Here is a 21,154-nt window from a genome sequence, read left to right on the forward strand (position 1 = left end):
AAATAATAAATAATAATAATTATGGGAATATTGTTAAGCATTCATTATTACTGACCTGAACTGATCTCTCTAACTGATCTTCTTCAGTTATTAATTTTTTAATCATGATAATGCTTAAATCTTACATATACTCTACGTCCAAATGTTTGTGGATACCCCTTCTAAAGAATGCATTCAGCTACTTGTCCCAGTCCCTGTAGCAAAAGCACTGCCAATAGAATATCACTCTGTGGAGCAGATTAACATGAATTCAGTGATTCATGACTAATGCCAGACCCTCAGTCCTGTGAATAATTCTCTGGAATGATGATTGATTTGGGATGAGTTGAGCAGTTGTAGATAATGAGGTGGGATGGTGATCCTCCAACACCCAGACCTTGCTAACACTTATCGCTGAATGCAGTTCAATCCTCAGAGCAATGCTCCTCCAGAATCTAGTAGAAAGCCTTCTTCTCTGAACAGTATAGACAGTTACTCCTACAAAAGCAGGACTAGGTCCCAGATTTCAGAAAAAAACAAAGAATGAGCCGGTGTCCCAATAATTTTGTCCATATTGTGTAACACTTATTACTGTGTAATCATCCGTGTCATGGCATAATGCTTTCAGGTGGTAAACCGCTGCCATTGGTTGTCATGACAGATTTCATCTGGTAATATAACTGTGGTACATGATACCACATTACTGCTAATTTTTGCCAAATGCCCTCAAATGAGCTTTTATTTTATGACAGATAAAATGACACATAGTTGGATATAGCATAGCTACAATAATGTCCAATCATTATCATTGGTCTTTTTCAACATTTGCAGTTCATTACTGGTATTAGTAAGTGTTTACATGACTCTACTAAAGACATTATTATGAACTTCCTTTTTAAATGCCACAAGGAACATGCATTTGTGGAGTGAGCAGTAGAGCTGAGTATGTGTTTTGTGTACATGAATTATTCTGCCATTGACTCGTTTGGTGTTTGGTGGACTTGCTGATAGAAGCAACAAGACATTGGCAAAAGTTAATTTAACAAACAGGAACCTAAGTAGCATGTGAAAGAATTATACACAGCCACAACAGCCTGGCACCTCTTCCTCATGCTGGTCACCGGCCTGGTCACCGGCCTGGTCACACACTGTTGTGGGATGGCATCCCATTCTTTTACCAGCATTTTTCTCAAGTCAGCCAACAAGGTTGTGTCGGTCACATGAACAGCACTTCCAAGCTAATGCCACAAGTGTTTAAAAGGGTTGAGGTCAGGACTGCTGGTGACACAAGATTTTAAAGACCTTTTTGTAAGTTATGGTGGAAAATAAGTATTTGTTCACCCACAAACAAGCAAGATCTCTGGCTCTCACAGACCTGTAACAACTTCTGAAGCTCTTCTGTCCTCCCCTGGTTCCCGTATGAATGGCACTTGTTTGACCTCGTCATCTGTATAAAAGACATCTGTCCACAGCCTCAAACAGTCAGACTCCAGACTTAACCATGGCCAAGACCAAAGAGCTGTCGAAGGACACCAGGAAGAAAATTGTAGACCTGCACCAAGCTGGGAAGAGTAAATCTACAATAGGCAGGCAGGCTGGCATGAATAAATCCACTGTGGGAGCAAATGTAAGAAAATGGATGACCTGATGAATAACCTGCAGAGAGCTGGGACCAAAGTAACAAAAGCTACCATCAGTAACACACTACGCTTAGAGGGACTCAAATCCTGCAGTGCCAGACATGTTCAGGATTGGGAGAATATCATGTGGTCAGTTTAAACCAAAATAGATCTTTTTTGTAAAAAGTCAACTCATCGTGTTTGGGGGAAGATGAGTGCGGAGTTGCATCCCAAGAACCACACCTACTGTGAAGCATGGGGGTGGAAACATCATGCTTTGGGGCTGTTTTCTGCTTCCATCAGTGAGAGCATTAAAGATGAAACGTGGCTGGGTCTTCCAGCATGACAATGATCCCAAACAAACCGCTCTGGCAACGAAGGAGTGGCTCTGTAAAAAGCATGTCAAGGTCCTGGAGTGGCCTAGCCAATCTCCAGACCTCAACCCCATAGAAAATTTGTGGAGGGAGTTGACAGTGTGTTGCCCAGCGACAGCCCCAAAACATCACTGCTCTAGAGGACATCTGCATGGAGGATCACTTGCAGGGATGGGTTTAATAACAAATGGTACATAGAAACAGTGTAAATCAAACAAGATAATCAGAGGTGCAGCAAACTAGGCACCAGAACTAAAAAGCATAACTTAATGTGGCAAGCAAACTGGGCTAAACAACAAACTTGGGACTGGGGGGAGGCTGAGCTTAACGAGGGAAGTTGGCCACCATGTGCGGAGTCCTGGGATTGCCCTGGGGGACTGCGTGGTAACAAGGGCCAGACATAGCCTTGTATACTGTGTAGATCTTGGCAAAATGTCAGAAATGACTAAAAAGGAATTATGCCATGTGTCTACCATTACTGGAAGAATTATCCATCTAATCCTCTTCCAGTAAAACTAATATTTTACTGTCATGTATTGAAAAGCCAGAAATTCAGATTCTGAGATCAACATAGCTTAAGTCAATGCTTTTAATAGTTAATACATTTTATTAACTTACTGCTTGAAAACTACAGTGTGTGCAGAATTATTAGGCAAGTTGTATTTGAGAGGACTCTTTTTATTATTGAACAACAACTATGTTCTCAATCAACCCAAAAGACTCAAATATCAAAGCTTAATATTTTTGGAAGTTGGAGTGGGTTTTATTTTAAGAGTTGGCCATCTTAGGAGGATATCTGTTTGTGCAGGTAACTATTACTGTGCAGAATTATTAGGCAACTTAATAAAAAACAAATATATATCCATCTCACTTGTTTATTTTCACCAGGTAAACCAATATAATACAACATTTAGAAATAAACATTTCTGACATTTAAAAACAAAACCACAAACAAATCAGTGACCAATGTAGCCACCTTTCTTTACGATGACACTCAAAAGCCTTCCATCCATAGATTCTGTCAGTTGCTTGATCTGTTTACGATCAACATTGGGTGCAGCAGACACCACAACCTCCCAGACACTGTTCAGAGAGGTGTACTGTTTTCCCTCCCTGTAGATCTCACATTTCATGAGGGACCACAGGTTCTCTATGGGGTTCAGATCAGGTGAACAAGGGGGCCATGTCATCATTTTTTCTTCTTTTAGACACTTACTGGCCAGCCACGCTGTGGAGTATTTGGATGCATGTGACTGAGCATTGTCCTGCATGAAAATCATGTTTTTCTTGAACGATACCGACTTCTTTCTGTACCACTGCTTGAAGAAGGTGTCTTCCAGAAACTGGCAGTAGGTCTGGGAGTTGAGCTGTGATGATGTGATCAAAATACTCATTTGCCTAATAATTCTGCACACAGTGTAGAGGAACTTCAACAGTGAAAGGGTTTCTTATCAGAACATAACAGGACAGGACTGCTCTGAGCACACAGCCAGAACGTAAAGGAGGGGTTCATGATAGTGGAATCATTTGGAACAGTCTGTTTTGCTAAGGTCACAAAAATAAATAAAATATTGTGTGTATATATATATATATCCTCCCAAACAGCACCTTAACAATCTTTTATTGGATCTTCAGAGCAATATATATGGAAACAATTAAACATCGCTTCTAGAGATGGAAGTACTTTCAATGTGTCGCAGTGGAAACTGCATTCTGAGAACTCCAGACAGTTCTTTGCAAAACAAACTGATAGGTAAGAACTCCCCTTGCTGGTGTGTTAGAGTGAACCATATGGTGATATGCTGAAGGAAGAGTACTGACCGTGAGTATGTACCTTTTGAATTTTACAAACTTCGGCTTCAGACTTGCTTTAAAAGTTAAATCCACAATTTCTATTTACAGAGTCTATTATAGAAAGTCTGTCCACTCTGCAGTTCTTAGTTCAGCACCTTTGGGTTACAGTTAGTTCTAGTCATATAGACCAGGCTCCTGCTTGGGTTCTTAAATAGAGAACTTTGAATGTTTGTAATTAGATATATATCAGATAAAAATCACAGAAGTAGGTTTCAGGGTAGGGGTGCGTTTAAAAGAAAATCGATCTTCATTTGAATGATACGAAATCGATTCGTGTAAGCCAGAGAGATTGATCTGAGAAACAATTTAACAGGACACCACCCTGATATTCAAAAAACGCCAGACACAAAACAACCTCCATTAGAGAATGCATTTGCACTGAAGTTACCTCCCCATGTCAAAAAAAATAACTGATGCTCCAGTAACATTTATATGTAAGGATATATGTCCATATAGCGCTGTTAAACGATTCCAAAGCCTCATTAATGTTTTACGCACATGTAAACATTTGAGTGAAGTGGCCATTCCAAACCTGTAGAGAACTGTGTAACATTGAGTCGCAACTTTACTTAACTCGACAGAGAGGGTTGCCCTGACCTGTGATAGCTGGACCTCCAGATAGCAATGGATTTGTACCTAACAATTATGGCTCACCGTATCAACGACGAATGGAGAATCATGTTTTACAGACAAGGGCAATAGAATCTATTCATACGACCTGTAATCTAGCTGAACTACCGTCTGAAGCGATACAGGAGAGGGAGTTTGCAAACAAAGATCCAGCTATCATGAATGACAATGCTGCGAACATGAACCGTGGAATTAACCAACTTGTTGCACACTGGAGGTTTCACCCATACACTCAATTTAGCCTCACAGGCAGCTCTCAAAATTCCACCTTGTTGTTCAACAAGCCACAGAGTTCATATAAACACTCTATTTTACTTGAACACAATATAATAAGTGTTCCATACACACACACACACACACACACACACACACACACACAGGTGGACAAAATTGTTAGTACACCTCGGTTAATGAAAAAAAAAAAAAAACCACAATGGTCACAGAAATAACTTGAATCTGACAAAATGATTTTTTGAACCATGCTTCAACAGAATTATTTTAAAAAGTAAACTCAATAAACAGGCCTGGACAAAAATTATGGTACCCCTGAAAATAATGTGACCAAAGGGACATGTTAAATCAAGGTGTGTCCACTAATTAGCATCACAGGTGTCTACAATCTTGTAATTAGTCAGTGGGACTATATATAGGGCTACAGGTAGTCACTGTGCTGTTTGGTGACATGGTGTGTACCACACTCAACATGGACCAGAGGAAGCGAAGGAAAGAGTTGTTTCAGGAGAATAGAAATAAAATTATAGACAAGTATGTTAAATGTAAAGGTTGTAAAGCTGCTCCAAGCAGCTTGATGTCCCTGTGACTACAGTTGCACATATTATTCAGAAATTTAAGATCCATGGGACTGTAGCAGACCTCCCCTGATGTGGCTGCAGGAGGAAAATTTATGATAAAATCAAAGAGATGGATAATATGAATGGTAACAAAAGAGCCCAGAAACACATCTAAAGAGTTTAAAGGTGAACTTCAAGCTCAAGAAACATCAGTGTCTTCAGAGGACACTTCATGGGAGACAACCAAGAAGGACACCATTGTTTAAAAAAAAAAAAAAATCATAAAAAGCGTGACTGGAATTTGTCAAGCTACATGTTGACAAGCCCCAAAGCTTCTGGGAAAACATCCTATGGACAGATGGAACTTTTTGTAAAGGCACATCAGCTCTATGTTCACAGATGGAAAAATGAAGCATATCAAGAAAAGAACACTGTCCCTACTGTGAAACATTGAGGAGGCTCTGTTATGTTCTGGGGCTGCTTTGCTGCATCTGGCACAGGGTGTCTTGAATCTGTGCAGGGTACAATGAAATCTCAAGACTATCAAGGGATTCTAGAGAGAAATGTGCTGCCCAGTGTCAGAAAGCTTGGTCTCAGTCGCAGGTCATGGGTCTTGCAACAGGATAATGACCCAAAAAAAACATCTAAAAACACCAAAGAATGGCTAAGAGGAAAACATTGGACTATTCTGAAGTGGCCTTCTATGAGCCCTGACCTAAATCCTATTGAGCATCTTTGGAAGGAGCTGAAACATGCCATCTGGAAAAGGCACCCTTCAAGCCTGAGACAACTGGAGCAGTTTGCTCATGAGGAATGAGCCAAAATACCTGCGGAGAGGTGCAGAAGTCTCATTGACAGTTACAGGAAGCATTTGATTGCAGTGATTGCCTCAAAAGGTTGTGCAACAAAATATTAAGTTAAGGGTACCATCATTTCTGTTCAGTTTATTTTTTTAATAATTCTGTTGAAGCATGGTTGAAAAGCAATGTCTGACTTTCATTGGTTCATTTCCATAGCTTTATTATTAATTATTACTTTTGTCAGATTTAAGTTGTTTCTGTGACCATTGTGGGTTTTTCCTTTCATTAAACGAGGGGTACCAACAATTTTGTCTGCATGTGTAACATTCTTGTAACTGAAATATCCCTAAATGAAACAATATTGAATTGAATCAAATCAGAAATGGAATTGGGACCTTGTGAATCGGAAAACAATTTGATCTGGGAAAACAGTGGTGACACCAATGCCTGTTTCAAGGGAGGGGCTTTCTGTACAGGCACGATGTTATGGGTTACAAATGGCCTCTTCCAACTTTTTAATATCTGATTACTTAAAAAAAAAATAGATCTTTGATAAACTATTTTTTTTAGATCTTTAACAAAGCCTCTTTTTTATATGAAAGACAGAGTCTTAAGAAGCTTCTGATTTTGATAAGTTGTTGCAGCTAAGAGTAATAATAATAATAATAATAATAATAATAATAAGAGTCATTATTAAGCGTAAGGTATTTTTTACCTGGGTGATTTAGATCTTGCTGAACGCATTTCCCCCTTTTTAAAAAAGAAACAGCGGTTTAACAACGGTTCTGTTTCCTTATGTTTGCCGTTACTTACTTTAGATTATAAATGAGGACCTGAAAACATTGAGTATGACAAACCTGAAAGAATAGAGGGAATAAGGACGAGGCAAATAAAAAAATCCTGCAGCTGCGGGAGAAGTTTATATTATTATTATATTATTATATAGAATATTATTATTATTATTATTATTATTATTATTATTATTATTAATATTATTATATTATACATATTCCTACTCCACTTGAGTAAGCAGGTAAATACAAGACTTCAGGGGAATCAATCAATTAGTTATATATTACAATCATAGGGTCTATTAGTAGGCATTAGATTTACTAACATTAATTAGATCAGAATATTCCAGAGGAATGTGTGTTGGAGTTTGTGAACTGACATTAAGAAAGGGTAGAGGAAGACAGTAGACGAAAAATTGCATAAATATTCACCCCCTTTAAAATGGTTGATCTAATTCAGCTAAGGTCCAGGCAGCTAGTAGTCTCACGGTTAGTGCAATGGAGATCATCTGAGTGCAATGAATGTGTCTCAAGTGACTGCAGTATAAAAGACATCTGTCTGGAAGGTCCACCACTAGTTAAGTAGTATTCCTGGCAACAAATCACATTTTTTTCACCATGTGAAACCGTGAAGGTATACAGTTCACCCAATGTAGGAGACTCCAAGATCAACTGGAAGAAGGTTCTTTGGTCTGATCATCATCATCTCATCAGACAGATTCAGAGAGAATGACATCATGCTGGCTTAAGAGATCCAAAAGGGGAAAAGCTGTTTTACTTCGTCAGATCAAAGATCAACAACGACATTCAAGAAGAATCACCCAAAAGAAGCTTCAACAGAGAAGAAACACTCTCAAAAATCAGAAGAAACTGTCAGGAGAACCTGAAGGAATTTAAAAATGCCAAAGTTTTCCTCAAATCTTCCAGGCATCTGTCTGAACTGGAATTTTGAGATGCTGGTTTCCACACAAACACAAAGCTCTGCTGCAGTCGGTGCCAGTCCTGGAATAAAAGTGGACATGTTTGAGGAAGCAGTCTGGGCTGCAGCTTTTCTCTCTGGTGTGGTTGCAGTGGTTCCACTGCCTGGTCTGTCACTGGCGTGTGATGCCAGTATTTTAGTGGCTCTCTTTACAAGCTGCTACCACTCCTTTGGTCTCGATGATAAATCACTTGAAAGACTCTCAGAGCGAGTGAAGAAAACACATCTGAAAGCTCTGATAAAGTCACCTCTTGTCCTGGGTCTGGCTTCAGAATCAACAATGAGACTGCAGCTGTCTGCTTTAGCTGGGCAATCAGTAGTGGAGTATCTGTGTAGTTTGTTGAATTGTGTAGGAAGTGGAATTGCTGGACTGATGTCTTTTGGTTGCACATATAAACTCCTAAAGAACGGACTGAGATCTTGCAGACACGGCACGAACCGTGCTGAGAGAGGCAGGGTTACAGTAATGAGAACAAGGGCTGTAATGTTGGGCTACAACTGCAGTGTGATCATGATTACGTTTCCCTTAAAAAGTGCCAAGTTAACTTTCCTATTTATATAAAATAACTGAAAAAACTGGTCAAACAACCAGGTACCTTATCAGTCATTATATATATATATATATATATATATATATATATATATATATATATATATATATATACAGTCATGCCCGAAAGTTTTCATACCCCTGTCAAAGTTTGACTTAAATTTACTTTTATTTAACCAGAAATTATATTTTTGCCTGGAAATGACACAGGCATCTCCCAGGAGATAACACGATGATGTACAAGAGGCATCATTGTGGGAAAAAATATTTCTCAGCTTTTATACACATTTGAACAAAAAGTGGCATGTCCAAAATTATTCATACCCTTCTCAATAATTAATAGAAAAGCCTTCATTGGCTATTACAGCAATCAAACGCTTCCTGTAATTGCTGACCAGCTTTTTGCATGTCTCCACTGGTATTTTTGCCCATTCATCTTTAGTGATGAGCTCCAACTCTTTGAGGTTCGAGGGTCTCCTTGCCATCACCCTGATCTTTAGCTCCCTCCACAGATTCTCAATTGGATTCAAGTCAGGACTCTGGCTGGGCCACTGCAAAACATTAATGTTTTTGTCTGCTAACCATTTCTTCACCACTTTGGCTGTGTGTTTTGGGTCGTTGTCGTGCTGAAATGTCCACCGGTTCCCAAGGCCAAGTTTCTCTGCAGACTGCCTGATGTTGTTGTTGATCTTGATGTATTGCTCTTTTTTCATGGTGCCATTTACTGCGAACAAGTTCCCTGGTCCATTGGCTGAAAAACACCCCCAAAACATTAGGTTCCCACCACCATGTTCGACAGTGGGGATGGTGTTCTTAGGGTTGAAGGCTTCTCCTTTTTTACGCCAAATGGTGCACACATCATTATGGCCAAACAATTCAATTTTTGTTTCATCTGACCATAAAACAGAACACCAGAAGTCTTCTTCTTTGTCCAGATGAGCATTTGCAAAGGTCAAGCGGGCTTTTGTGTGCCTTTTCTGGAGAAGTGGTGTCCTCCTTGGCCTGCGTCCGTGGAACCCAGCAGTGTGCAGTGTCCGTTGAACTGTCTGCCTTGAGATGTCGCCACCAGCAGAGTCCAGATTCACCAGGATGGCCTTTGTGGTGATCCTTGGATTTTTCTTCACCTCTCTCACTATTCTCCTGGCCAGCACAGGTGTCACTTTTGGCTTCCGACCACATCTTCGGAGATTTTCCACAGTGTGGAACTTCTTGTATTTTTTTATAATACTTTGCACTGTAGCCACTGGAACTTGAAAACATTTTGATATGGCTTTATAGCCCTTTCCTGACTTGTGAGCGGCCACAATGCACAATCGCAGGTCCTTAGTGAGCTCCTTTGTCTTAGCCATGACTGTCCACAAACCAACTGCAGAGAGCTGCTGTTTTTCTCCTGTTGAGTTGATTAAAACAGCTGTTCCCAATGAATCAGGGTAATTAGGATGCTTTAAAACAGCTTGGACTATTTGGAATGGTATAGAACTTTGGATTTTCCCATATACTGTGACAGTTTTCAAAGGGTATGAATAATTTTGGACATGCCACTTTTTGTTCAAATGTGTATAAAAGCTGAGAAGATGCCTCTTGTACATCATCGTGTTATCTCCTGGGAGATGCCTGTGTCGTTTCAAGGCAAAAATATAACTTCTGGTTAAATAAAAGTAAATTTAAGTAAAACTTTGCCAGGGGTATGAATACTTTCGGGCATGACTTTATATATAAATAAATGTATCGTGTTGAATAGCTGATTATCATTTGTGAAAAATGTGTGGATGAGGACACCTGCTTATGTATGATGGGCTTTTTTGTTTTTGTCTTTTGTTTTTTTGTTAATTTTATTTGTATGTTATTTGTCTGCTTTGTCCAGGCATGATTTGCCACATGCAATTTTGCTTCACTTCGCTTCTCATCAAAATAAAACGTTCTTCAGCTCATCTGGTCTTCACCACTTCCTATTCCATATCCCAATTGTTTACTATTTTTCCAGGACAATTTTCAGGGAAGATTTAGGTGGTATGACAGACAGGGATATTGCTATACCTTGCCTCTTTCATGTAATGGTCTACTGCACTGTGAGTAGACTGGTATTACTGGTAATGAAAAAGGTACTGTTAGCCAGTATTTGACTCATGCTCACATTCATTTAAAGCCTAGACTGCAGTTATGGTAGGGAACAAAAAAAATAAAACAGCTCCACCAAAACGAAGCCTTAAGAGCAGAGTTCGTTTTAAAATTTTAAAAAGTTTTTATAATTATAATTCATTTCTGTAAAGAAATTAAAAAGCACACGTTTCACGCCACAATGGCAAATGGCAGGACCTTTCCAGTCACGCCATCTCACAGCCTGGTTAGACTGTTCCATATGTGTGACCAATAGGCTACTAAGAAGGAGTTGTCATAGTACAGTCCTATCAAGGGCCTACCCTACCTTGGCTTTAGCCTAGGCTAGCTCAGCTCTCCTTGATTGACGATCTTTCAGGTATGACATCAACATTGTTTCACTCCAGAGAATCTGTGTTCACCCTACACTACAGGATACCCCACACTACAGAGCTCGTAAATATTTATCATTTCATATTTCATATCGAGATCGGAGTGCTAAAGATTGGAAGACAGGATAATCTGAGAAGATCGTCGTTTAAGATCACCCTGATATCCAGAGACTTTTGTTGAGAGAAGCAAATTGGCCTCAAAATTGGGCTGATAATCCTGCACTGTGGGCCAGGCTTTAGCTATGCTAGATGGTGGTGTTGTCTGTTTTGAGGAGCTCTTGAAGACAGTAGTTCATTCTCAGCTAAAGGGAAACAGGAGGATGTTGAAATGAAAGGTGGTGGAAGTTCAACCAGGAGACTCAAATGCTTAAAAAACTCTATTTTCATCTATTTTGCTGCTTTCAGATGCTGCAGGCATTACATTTCTTCCCTGCTTCCTGCCCTCCGCTACCAGGTTGGTCCAACCTAGTTGCCCAGGGGGTTGTCTCTGTCCCTGCCTGTTATGTCTGCTAGGTCCAGATGTAGAAAGACCTGGGTCATGGACAGGGGCCTATGAGTTCAACTTACTCCAAAGATTTAAATCTCTCAAAGATTTAAAATTCTCCTGACCTGAGTCTTCTGAAAGGAATCATTTTCCAGGACATTTTACATATTTTTCAGGTTGTCTTTAGAGACTCACTTACTGTAAGTGCTTTTATGTAAACAGAAATGTAAATATCTGTACATTTCATAGTGGATATATATTATATATAACTTGTTTATTTAGACACAGACACATACAATAGTGTATGTTATTGTGTATATATTGTGTAATTACTTCCTGTGAGGGACTAAAAGACGAATCTCAGCCCTGGACAGCCACTTTGCAAACAAGACAAAAAAAATAAATAAAAAATATTCAGAAGCGTCAAGAAATTGGAAAACACACTGTACAAAGAGCTTCAGGAACGTCTACTACAACAGAGAACTTCCAGAGAACTTATATCAAATGACCCCAACATTTCAGGTCCATGTGTAAAATACATGCAAAGAACAATAATAATATCAAATATTATTAATATTATTATTTAGTAGGCTGAAGTATTTTTACATTAGAGCAGTGTTTCTCAAACCTGGTCCTGGGGGTCCCACATTGCTCAGCACATTTTAGTGGACTCCTTGTGTGTTGTGGGAGCAGTGATAGCAAGGCCGTTAGATTAAATGTATGCAAGTTGTTGGGTTTTTAGCGGTTTTAGTTTCAGTTTTATATGGGGGAAAAAAAATGTGAATGCACTTGGCCAGCAGATGTGAGTGATGTGCAGTGTGCGATGTTTCAATAGATTTAAAAACCACTGACTGTAGGAAGCTTGAAAAGGATCTGAATCACATATTAGTCTTTGCTTCTTCACTTTTTGACATAATGTGAATCTGGTAGTTGTGCTTAACACTGTGTCAAAATTCATGATGAACAGAGCAATTTAGCAAATTTACCCAATTTACAGAATTTACCTGATTCGGTAAAACTGCCATTTTGGAAATACAAGGTTTTTATGTCATGCCAAGATAACATATTAGTTATATATATTCCTGATTGATTGCAGTCATGTCTAAATGGATAACATATTTGAGAGTAATTTTATCAGGTATGTTTTATCAGAGGTTTTGAAAGTGGTGCATCATTTAAGTAATTTTGTAATGCTTTCATAGAACATCACGACTAAGTCACACCTTTAATAATTGTAGACCAAGTAGACACAATTTTGTCCAAGATGATGGCAACGTGGTTGGAAGAGATTTTACCATTTCTAATTCATTCAGACCGGTTAGGCTTTAGTAAAGAACCTCAACGGACATTAAGGAGGCTATGGCATCTGACTCGGCTGAGTAGATTTGCTATTTGCTTTTGATATTCTAATCGCTACTGTTTGTTTAGATGCAGAAAAAGCAATCGCTAGGCAGAGGGAACGTCAGGGCGGTCTCCATTTATTTATAATAGCCTTAGAGCCACTAGCTGCCACTATCAGTATGGACAAAAGAATTTAAACATTTGGTCCAAATCAGAGGCAAAGCCAATATCAAAGGGAAGGAATGACATATTTGGAAATTAATAGTTAAATTATTAACCACTATTTTAAAAAAAAAGATTCGTTAGGACACCCCATGAAAACTTTTTAAATATACTTATATATTTATATAATATATATTTATTTGCAAATAATGGTAGAAAATAAGTATTTGGTCACCTACAAACAAGCAAGATTTCTGGCTGTCACAGACCTGTAACTTCTTCTTTAAGATGCTTCTCTGTCCTCCACTCATTACCTGTATTAATGGCACCTGTTTGAACTCGTTAACAGTATAAAAGACACCTGCCCACAACCTCAAACAGTCACACTCCAAACTCCACTATGGTGAAGACAAAAGAGCTGTCGAAGGACACCAGAAACAAAATTGTAGACCTGCACCAGGCTGGGAAGACTGAATCTGCAATAGGCAAGCAGCTTGGTGTGAAGAAATCTACTGTGGGAGCAATAATCAGAAAATGGGAGACCTACAAGATCACTGCTAATCTCCCTCCATCAGGGGCTCCACGCAAGATCTCAGCCCATGGGGTCAAAATGATCACAAGAACGGTAGGCAAAAATCCCAGAACCACACGGGGGGACCTAGTGAATGACCTGCAGAAAGCTTGAACCAGCGTTACAAAGGCTACCGTCAGTAACACACTACGCCGCCAGGGACTCAGATCTTGCAGTGCCAGACGTTTTCCCCTGCTTAAGCCAGTACATATCCGGGCGCGTCTGAAGTTTGCTAGAGAGCATCAGCAAGGGCATTGAAGATGAAACGTGGCTGGGTCTTTCAGCATGACAATGATCCCAAGCACACTGCCAGGGCAACAAAGGAGTGGCTTCGTTTGAAGCATTTCAAGGTCCTGGAGTGGCCTAGCCAGTCTCTAGATCTCAACCCCACAGAAAACCTTTGGGGGGGGTTTAAAGTGCGTGTTGCCCACCGACAGCCCCAAAACATCACTGCTCTAGAGGAGATCTGCATGGAGAAATGGGCCAACATACCAGCAACGGTGTGTGCCAACCTTGTGAAGACTTACAGAAAATGTTTGAACTCTGTCACTGCCAACAAAGGATATATAACAAAGTATTGAGATGAACTTTTGTTATTGACCAAATACTTATTTTCCACCATTATTTGCAAATAAATGCTTTAAAAATCAGACAATGTGAAAAAAAATTTGAATTTTTTTTCTCATTTGGTCTCTCATAGTTGAGGTCTACCTATGATGTCAATTACAGGCCTCTCATCTTTTTAAGTGGGAGAACTTGCACAATTGGTGACTGACCAAATACTTCCCCACTATATCTATGGATATTTGGTCTTCATTTAAACAATATTAAGAGAAAATGTCTAGAAATATATTTGTCTTCTTAACCCTAGAACGCTAACGCCGGGTGATTTTCACCCACACAATTTTTGTCATGTGATTTTCATTGTGTTGCTGCTGTCTGAGTTGCATGGGACTTTGGGTAGCTTCAGGGCACTCATTGATGTCATTAATAGTATGGTTGATTCCCTCCTCCCATCTGTGGTTTCTTCAAGAAGCGTGCGTTTGGGTGATTTTCACCCAGCGGTAGTGATGGAGAGTAACATATTTTATGGGTGGAATTTACCCGATGTTAGTGTTTGTGTGTTTAAATCAGGCGCTCTTTGCACTTTTCAAGGGAAACAACATTCAGGCCGGCCACATTCTCTGCCCCATTTCATCCATAGCGGTCATCCTGTATCAGGCATTTTTACTATGGCATGCTAACAAGTGAAAAAAACAAAAAACAAAAACCAAGAGGTGGCCACTGTGTGTGCTATATGGCATGATGAACGCTGGTGTGATAAACTCATGGATCATTCACAAGGAGAATGCCTTAAGGAGAGGTGACACCAATGAGGAGGAAGCAGTATTTGCAGGCTTTGGCAATGGCACTTATCAAGCCATGGGCAGAGCAGAAACGTCTAACTAAAGATATTTCAGCCAATGGCATAGGGTATGCTAACTTTTTCACATGACTGTACATTACGAAGGCCAGAGGTGAACTTATCCAACCTAAAATATTGCATATATTCTACTGGACACCCTGCCGACTGCATAGAATGGGTCTTTCTAATAATGACTGCTGTTGGAGATGTAAGAAAGAGAGGGACACCTTTTTCCATTCCATTATGAGAAAGTGCTTAATTACAATAATTGGATGCCCACAGTTATGCTTGCTAGGTAACAGAGATCCAGTAATAGACATAAATATGGTACAATTTCAGATTTCGATTACAGGTTTAGGTCCTGCATCTAGAATAATCCTAAAACACTGGAAATCTGGAAGTCACCAGAGAAGTTGGAAAAAAAGGCTGAATCACGCTGCTCATGGAACATCTGTACAGGGCAAAACAAGAAATAAGGCTTGGTGAAACTCATGGCAGCAAACAAAACAAGTTGGCAACACACCCATTCCTGCCTAATCTCCTCATTCCTGGTCACGTCAGATTAGATGACTGTACTGAATGGATGTCCTGTATGGCAACATTTTTCCATTTCATGAAATTGGCCCTTATATTTGAAAACTGCAACCACCACTACCAAAGATTGTGCAATCGTGTCCATTAAGCAAGTAATGAAATCCCCAAAGCCTAAACCCCCTCAGTTTCTACATTTGACAGATATTCCCATAAAAAGCTATACACACCGCATACACGTTCATATCAGAATACTATGACCACCTACCAAATAGTGGGAATAAACACCCTTGGCTTTTGATGACTCTAGCAAGAAGTCGTACGGTTCCAATACAAACATTTGCAATTATATTACTAGCATTTATTGAAGTAAATAAGACTTTGTAATTGTGATTTGATGATCATTTATAAACTTTCAAAGCAGTGGCTGCAATTATTTAGGGACCTCTGCTCATTTCATCATTTCTTCTGAAATCAAGGGTATTTAAAAAATAATAAATAAATAAATATGAACATAGTGGAGTTTTGGTAACATTCCTGGCAAACCTCCTGACTTACTCGTCAAGCCCATCTGAGCTATGCGACACAGTAATTATGAACACAAGACAGGGCAGGATCATTCACACCCAGGTCATTTATAAGGCTTCACATTAAGAGCAAAAAATGTAAAACAGAAAATAAAAACAGATTTATAAGAGAAGATATTAAACCAGATGAAATCAATACGGTAATATGAACTGCAGTTACAGGATAAAAAGTCCATCAGATCTTAATAAACTGCATTGAAACTGCTTTAATTAGTTCATTTTCAGCCCACGCTCTCTATTAGCTGATTCCATTTAAAAGTAGTTGAGTAGCTAAAGGCTGCGTCTCCAGGCTTAGTCTTAACATTAGGCAGCACTAAGTAGTTCCTGTTCAGAGAGTTCTGCTCATTTCATATTACTGCAGTACATCGGTGTGTGTGTTCACTGCCACAGATTGGTTGAATGTGGAGGTTGAAATCCAGTCTAATGTTGGGCAATGGCTGTAAAGTGTGGTCCAAATGTTGAGAGTCCAGTTTGAAGACTATTACAATAATCAGTCCTGCTGTAAATAAAGTCATAGAGGAGTTTCTCCAGGCCTGGTTTAGTCAGGAAATCTCAGAGTCTATTAGTACTCCAAGGTTAAATGAATGATACTTACATTTGAAGGCTCTCCAACCCCCCCCAAAAAAAAACATTTCTTCAACTGAAGAATGTTCAGTCCCATCTAGTTAGTGATTTGCTGACAACACTTACAAAGAGAGTCAAGGGGGGCATATTTGAGGGCCAAATTAGTCTGAGTATCATAGCATAGCAGAGTTTTTAAGTAAATAGGAGTGGCCCAATGCTCAAACCCTGATGAACACCACAAGTTACAGGCACACAGTAAATCTTGCCTCTTAAGTAGAAACTAAACCATTCTAGGACTGTTTCTAAGAGCCCAACCCAGTTCTCAAATCAGTGTGTAAGAACTTTGTGGTCAATGGTGTAAATGGCAGCACAGACAGAGTACTAGTATAACTATAATTACTGAAACATCAGTTAACAATTAACATTGTTTCTCATGTGATACACATGACACAAGAACTTCTCATGCTGACGCTTCCTAAACACAAACCAGATGATCCACAAACTGTGCATGCTAAACTATTTAATAGGATTAGAGCGAGTGGGTTAGTTTCACTTTCACCTGTAATACTGAAGAATGCTTTTTAAAGTCTTGACATCCATCAAGGTTTCATCCTCATACCATCCTAACATACACATGTGGACAAAATTTTTGGTAATCTTTGGTTAATGAAAGAAAAACCCACAATGGTCTCAAAAATAACTTGAATCTGACAAAAGTAATAATAAACAAAAATTCTATGAAAATGAACAAATGAAAATCCAACATTGATTTGAGCCATGCTTTATCAGAATTATTAAAAAAAATAAACTCATTAAAAAGGCCTGGACAGAAATGATTGTATCCCTGAAAATAATGTGACCAAAGGGACAAGGTAAATAAAGATCCCACTAATTAGCATCACAGGTGTCTACAATCTTGTATTCAGTCAGTGGGCCTATATATAGAGCAGGTAGTCACTGTGCTGTTGGTGACATGGTGTGTACCACACTCAACATGGACCTGAGGAAGCGAAGGAAAGAGTTGTCTAAGGAGATTAGAAAGAAAATAATGGACAAGCATGTTAAAGGTAAAGATTATAAGCAGCTTGATGTTCCTGTGACTACAGTTGCAGGAGGAAAACTGATGACAAATCAAAGAAATGGGTAATATGAATGGTAACAAAAGAGCCCAGACAAACTTCTAAAGAGATTAAAGGTGAACCATCAGATCGCACCATCAGTCATTGTTTAAGGCCAAAGTGGACTTCATGGGAGACGACCAAGGAGGACACCATTGTTGGAAACAAATCATAAAAAATCCAGACTGGAATTTGCCAAACTACATGTTGACAAGCCCCAAAGCTTCTGGGAGAACATCCTATGGACAGATGAGACAAAAATGAAGCTTTTTGCCAAGGCACATCAGCTCTATGTTCACAGATGAAAAAAATTAAGCATATCAAGAAAAGAACACTGTCCCTACCGTGAAACATGGAGGAGGCTCTGTTATGTTCTGGGGCTGCTTTGCTGCATCTGGCACAGGGCGTCTTGAATCTGTGCAGGGTACAATGAAATCTCAAGACTATTAAGGGATTCTAGAGAGAAATGTGCTGCCCAGTGTCAAAAAGCTTGGTCTCAGTCGCAGGTCATGGGTCTTGCAACAGGATAATGACCCAAAACACACAGCTAAAACACCCAAGAATGGCTAAGAGGAAAACATTGGACTATTCTGAAGTGGCCTTCTATGAGCCCTGACCTAAATCCTAGTGAGCATCTTTGGAAGGAGCTGAAACATGCCATGAAACATTATCTGGAAAAGGCACCCTTCAAGCCTGAGACAACTGGAGCAGTTTGCTCATGAGGAGTGGGCCAAAATATCTGCTGAGAGGAAGAAGTCTCATTGACAGTTACAGGAATCAATTGATTGCAGTGATTGCCTCAAAAGGTTACACAAAACAAAATATTAAGTTATGGGTACCATCATTTCTGTCCAGGCCTGTTTCAGGAGTTTATTTTTTTTTTATAATTCTGTTAAAGCATGGTTGAAAAGCAATGTCTGACTTTCACTTTCATTTTTTCATATTTTTATTTTTATTTATTATTACTTTTGTCAGATTCAAGTTATTTGAAGTGACCATTGTGGGTTTTTCTTTCATTAACCGAGGGGTACCAACAATTTTGTCCACGTGTGTATGCAACCCAGAGGCATGATTACACTGTCAAAACACCTGCTGAAATCATGCCCAAGATGAGACCTTAGAAAAAAAACTTCCTGAGAGGGTCAAGACTGATAAGTAATCACTGACCAGTTCAAGACATGTTTGGTAACTGACATGCTTCTTTAGTTTACAATGGGAGATGTTAAGCTAATATTACTAAAAATCTCATCTCTGTAAACTCTTAATACATTTGATCTAATCTGAAGGCCACATGAAGTTTGGAGGTCTGTAGCGATTGACTCTAGAAAGTTTTATACACCTGTGGCCATGGAATTGATTGTAACATCTGAATTAAATCATTTGGATGGGTGAGTGAAAACTTTTGGCAATATAGTGTATCTAGAACCTCAGATTCCTATTTCTTTTTATTTACACTGATGGTCAATCTTTAGTGCAAAACCTTTAGTTAGCAAAAGCAAGCCCAACTAAAAAAAACACACCCCAGTATCTAGGCAATCAGTTAAGCAGCTGGAGGTATTTAAAGTATTGTGTGAGTATCAGAGTTGGATTTATCACACTTTAACCTACTCCATAGCCATTTACAGCATAATTAATTTAATATCAGCCTCAGACCCACCCTCATTATAGCTGCTGCTATTGGCAATCTCTGTTATTCAGTGAATGACTTGAACGCAAGTTCTATTGGACCCATAGCTCAGTCTTTCCTTTTGTTTCCTTATTTAGAATGGTGTCAAATACTTCATTCAGGATGACCACATCGCCATACAGCTTGTCCTCCTAAACACCCAGGCCTGGATGTAGTTGGTCCAGTAAACGATCCAACTCAGACTGTAAAACTGGCATGACCGCTTTCAAATCATGGTACACCTGAGCCTTGGTGGTTCTTGGGTTGTTCCTGACAACCCAAACAACTTTCCTCTCAGCTGATGCCAGCAACAGTTTGGGTATGTAGCAACCACAACTGTAGGTATGCATGAGTTGACAGACTAAATATGAAAGAACATACTTGTCCCTGTCAGAGCTATCCACGCCCATATAAGGACTATATTTATACACAAGACTCTGCTGCTGCTCATGGAAAAGACTACCCAGCTAAAAATACAATCTTGTTTTTAAGGTAAAAATTTATATTTTGTACATATTTTTAAGCTACTCCTCAAAAGACCACATTACAATTGTTATTTACTACTGATTGTAGATCAATTGAGTTTGTTTAGATTACTCAACCAGTATTTAATAATTGGGGTAAAAATCTATCTACCTCTATTGCTAAGGTGTAAAGATTTTTGTAAATGAATTAGAATTTGTCAGTCTAATAAGAAGTGGTCAAATTCTTCCAGCCATCTATTAAGCTATCCCGGCTTCCACTTCGGTCGAATCAACAGCGCGCTATCATTGCTCTCTGGCCTATTTTGTGGTTGCCACTTACGACAATACCTCCAGAAAGACGCAGATTGGACATTGTGATCTCTCAAGGTAAGACGTACATGTGTTTCATCTTCAAGTAATGGTCCGTCCCTTAAAACAAATTCTTAAGAATACTATTCTACTATACTTTCATGTTATTTCTTCATTCATGTTATTCCTTCTTTCTTCTCTGTCCTTTAAGTACTAATTATGTAAAGCTGCTTTGTGACGAAAACAGTTGTAAAAAGCGCTATACAAATAAATCTGACTTGACTATACTATACTATATACAATACTATACTAACTCTGCCAGACACCAGAAAGAGGTTGTTTTATTTTATTTACACTCAAGTTACTACTAAGAGTTACAACCAAAAATATTGGCACCCCTGCCCTGCTTTTAGTGAATGCACCAATTCTCCCAGAACAGAACTTCTCACACCATTAGTATGCCACTATCATGTGAAAGTAACAGTTAAGTTGTTTTGTCTGAACAAGTTCTTATTAGCTGGGTCAATTTCACTATCAAATAACAAAGTAGCTTGTTTATAAAAGTATGGTTTAGTCACTAGTAGGGAAAGGTTAAAAAATAGCACATTATCTAGCTAACATGCAAATCGCTTGACTGAATATACTAGAGGTCAAACAGGTTGAAAAGCTGCTTCATTAAATTCCACATGTTTTTATATCAGATTGCGTGGCTTTCTCATTTAAAAAACATTTTTGATAGCTAAATTACAAAGCTTGTTAGCTAGCTAACTAACTTAGCCACCAGGTGTAGGTTAATACCATACTGTTAGTCTAGTTTAGATCTTGTTACAAATAAACTGGGGGGGGTGGTATTAGCCATACTCTGAAAAGACATCATGTGATTTGGCAGCATTACATTGTGATTAGGGTCTTTACAGGTCGCCTACCATAGGAGTCAATTAGCTTACCATACTACTTACCAACTTGTTTTGCTAGAAATATTAGCTATATCTTTGCTTATTTACATTATAAGCTACATGGTTTACTTACACTAATAAATATAGTAAATAAACATAGTTCAACTCTCATGATAAAATTAATAAAGCCAATTTTACTA

The 21,154-nt window shown here is 38.9% G+C and overlaps 1 long non-coding RNA gene and 1 pseudogene across 1 annotated transcript; both read left to right on the forward strand.

The window, feature by feature from the left end:
* Positions 1 to 1,614: 1,614 nt before the first annotated feature.
* Positions 1,615 to 8,284, forward strand: LOC140538791 (interferon-inducible GTPase 5-like; annotated as a pseudogene).
* A 2,956-nt stretch (positions 8,285 to 11,240) lies between these two features.
* On the forward strand, positions 11,241 to 20,130 carry LOC140539400 (uncharacterized). Its single transcript, XR_011977828.1, has 3 exons — positions 11,241 to 11,310; positions 19,384 to 19,777; positions 20,001 to 20,130. It is a non-coding gene; the product is annotated as an uncharacterized lncRNA (long non-coding RNA).
* The last annotated feature ends 1,024 nt before the right edge of the window (positions 20,131 to 21,154 follow it).

Source organism: Salminus brasiliensis, chromosome 18, assembly GCF_030463535.1.
Source record: "Salminus brasiliensis chromosome 18, fSalBra1.hap2, whole genome shotgun sequence".
Taxonomy (NCBI): Eukaryota; Metazoa; Chordata; class Actinopteri; order Characiformes; family Bryconidae; genus Salminus; species Salminus brasiliensis.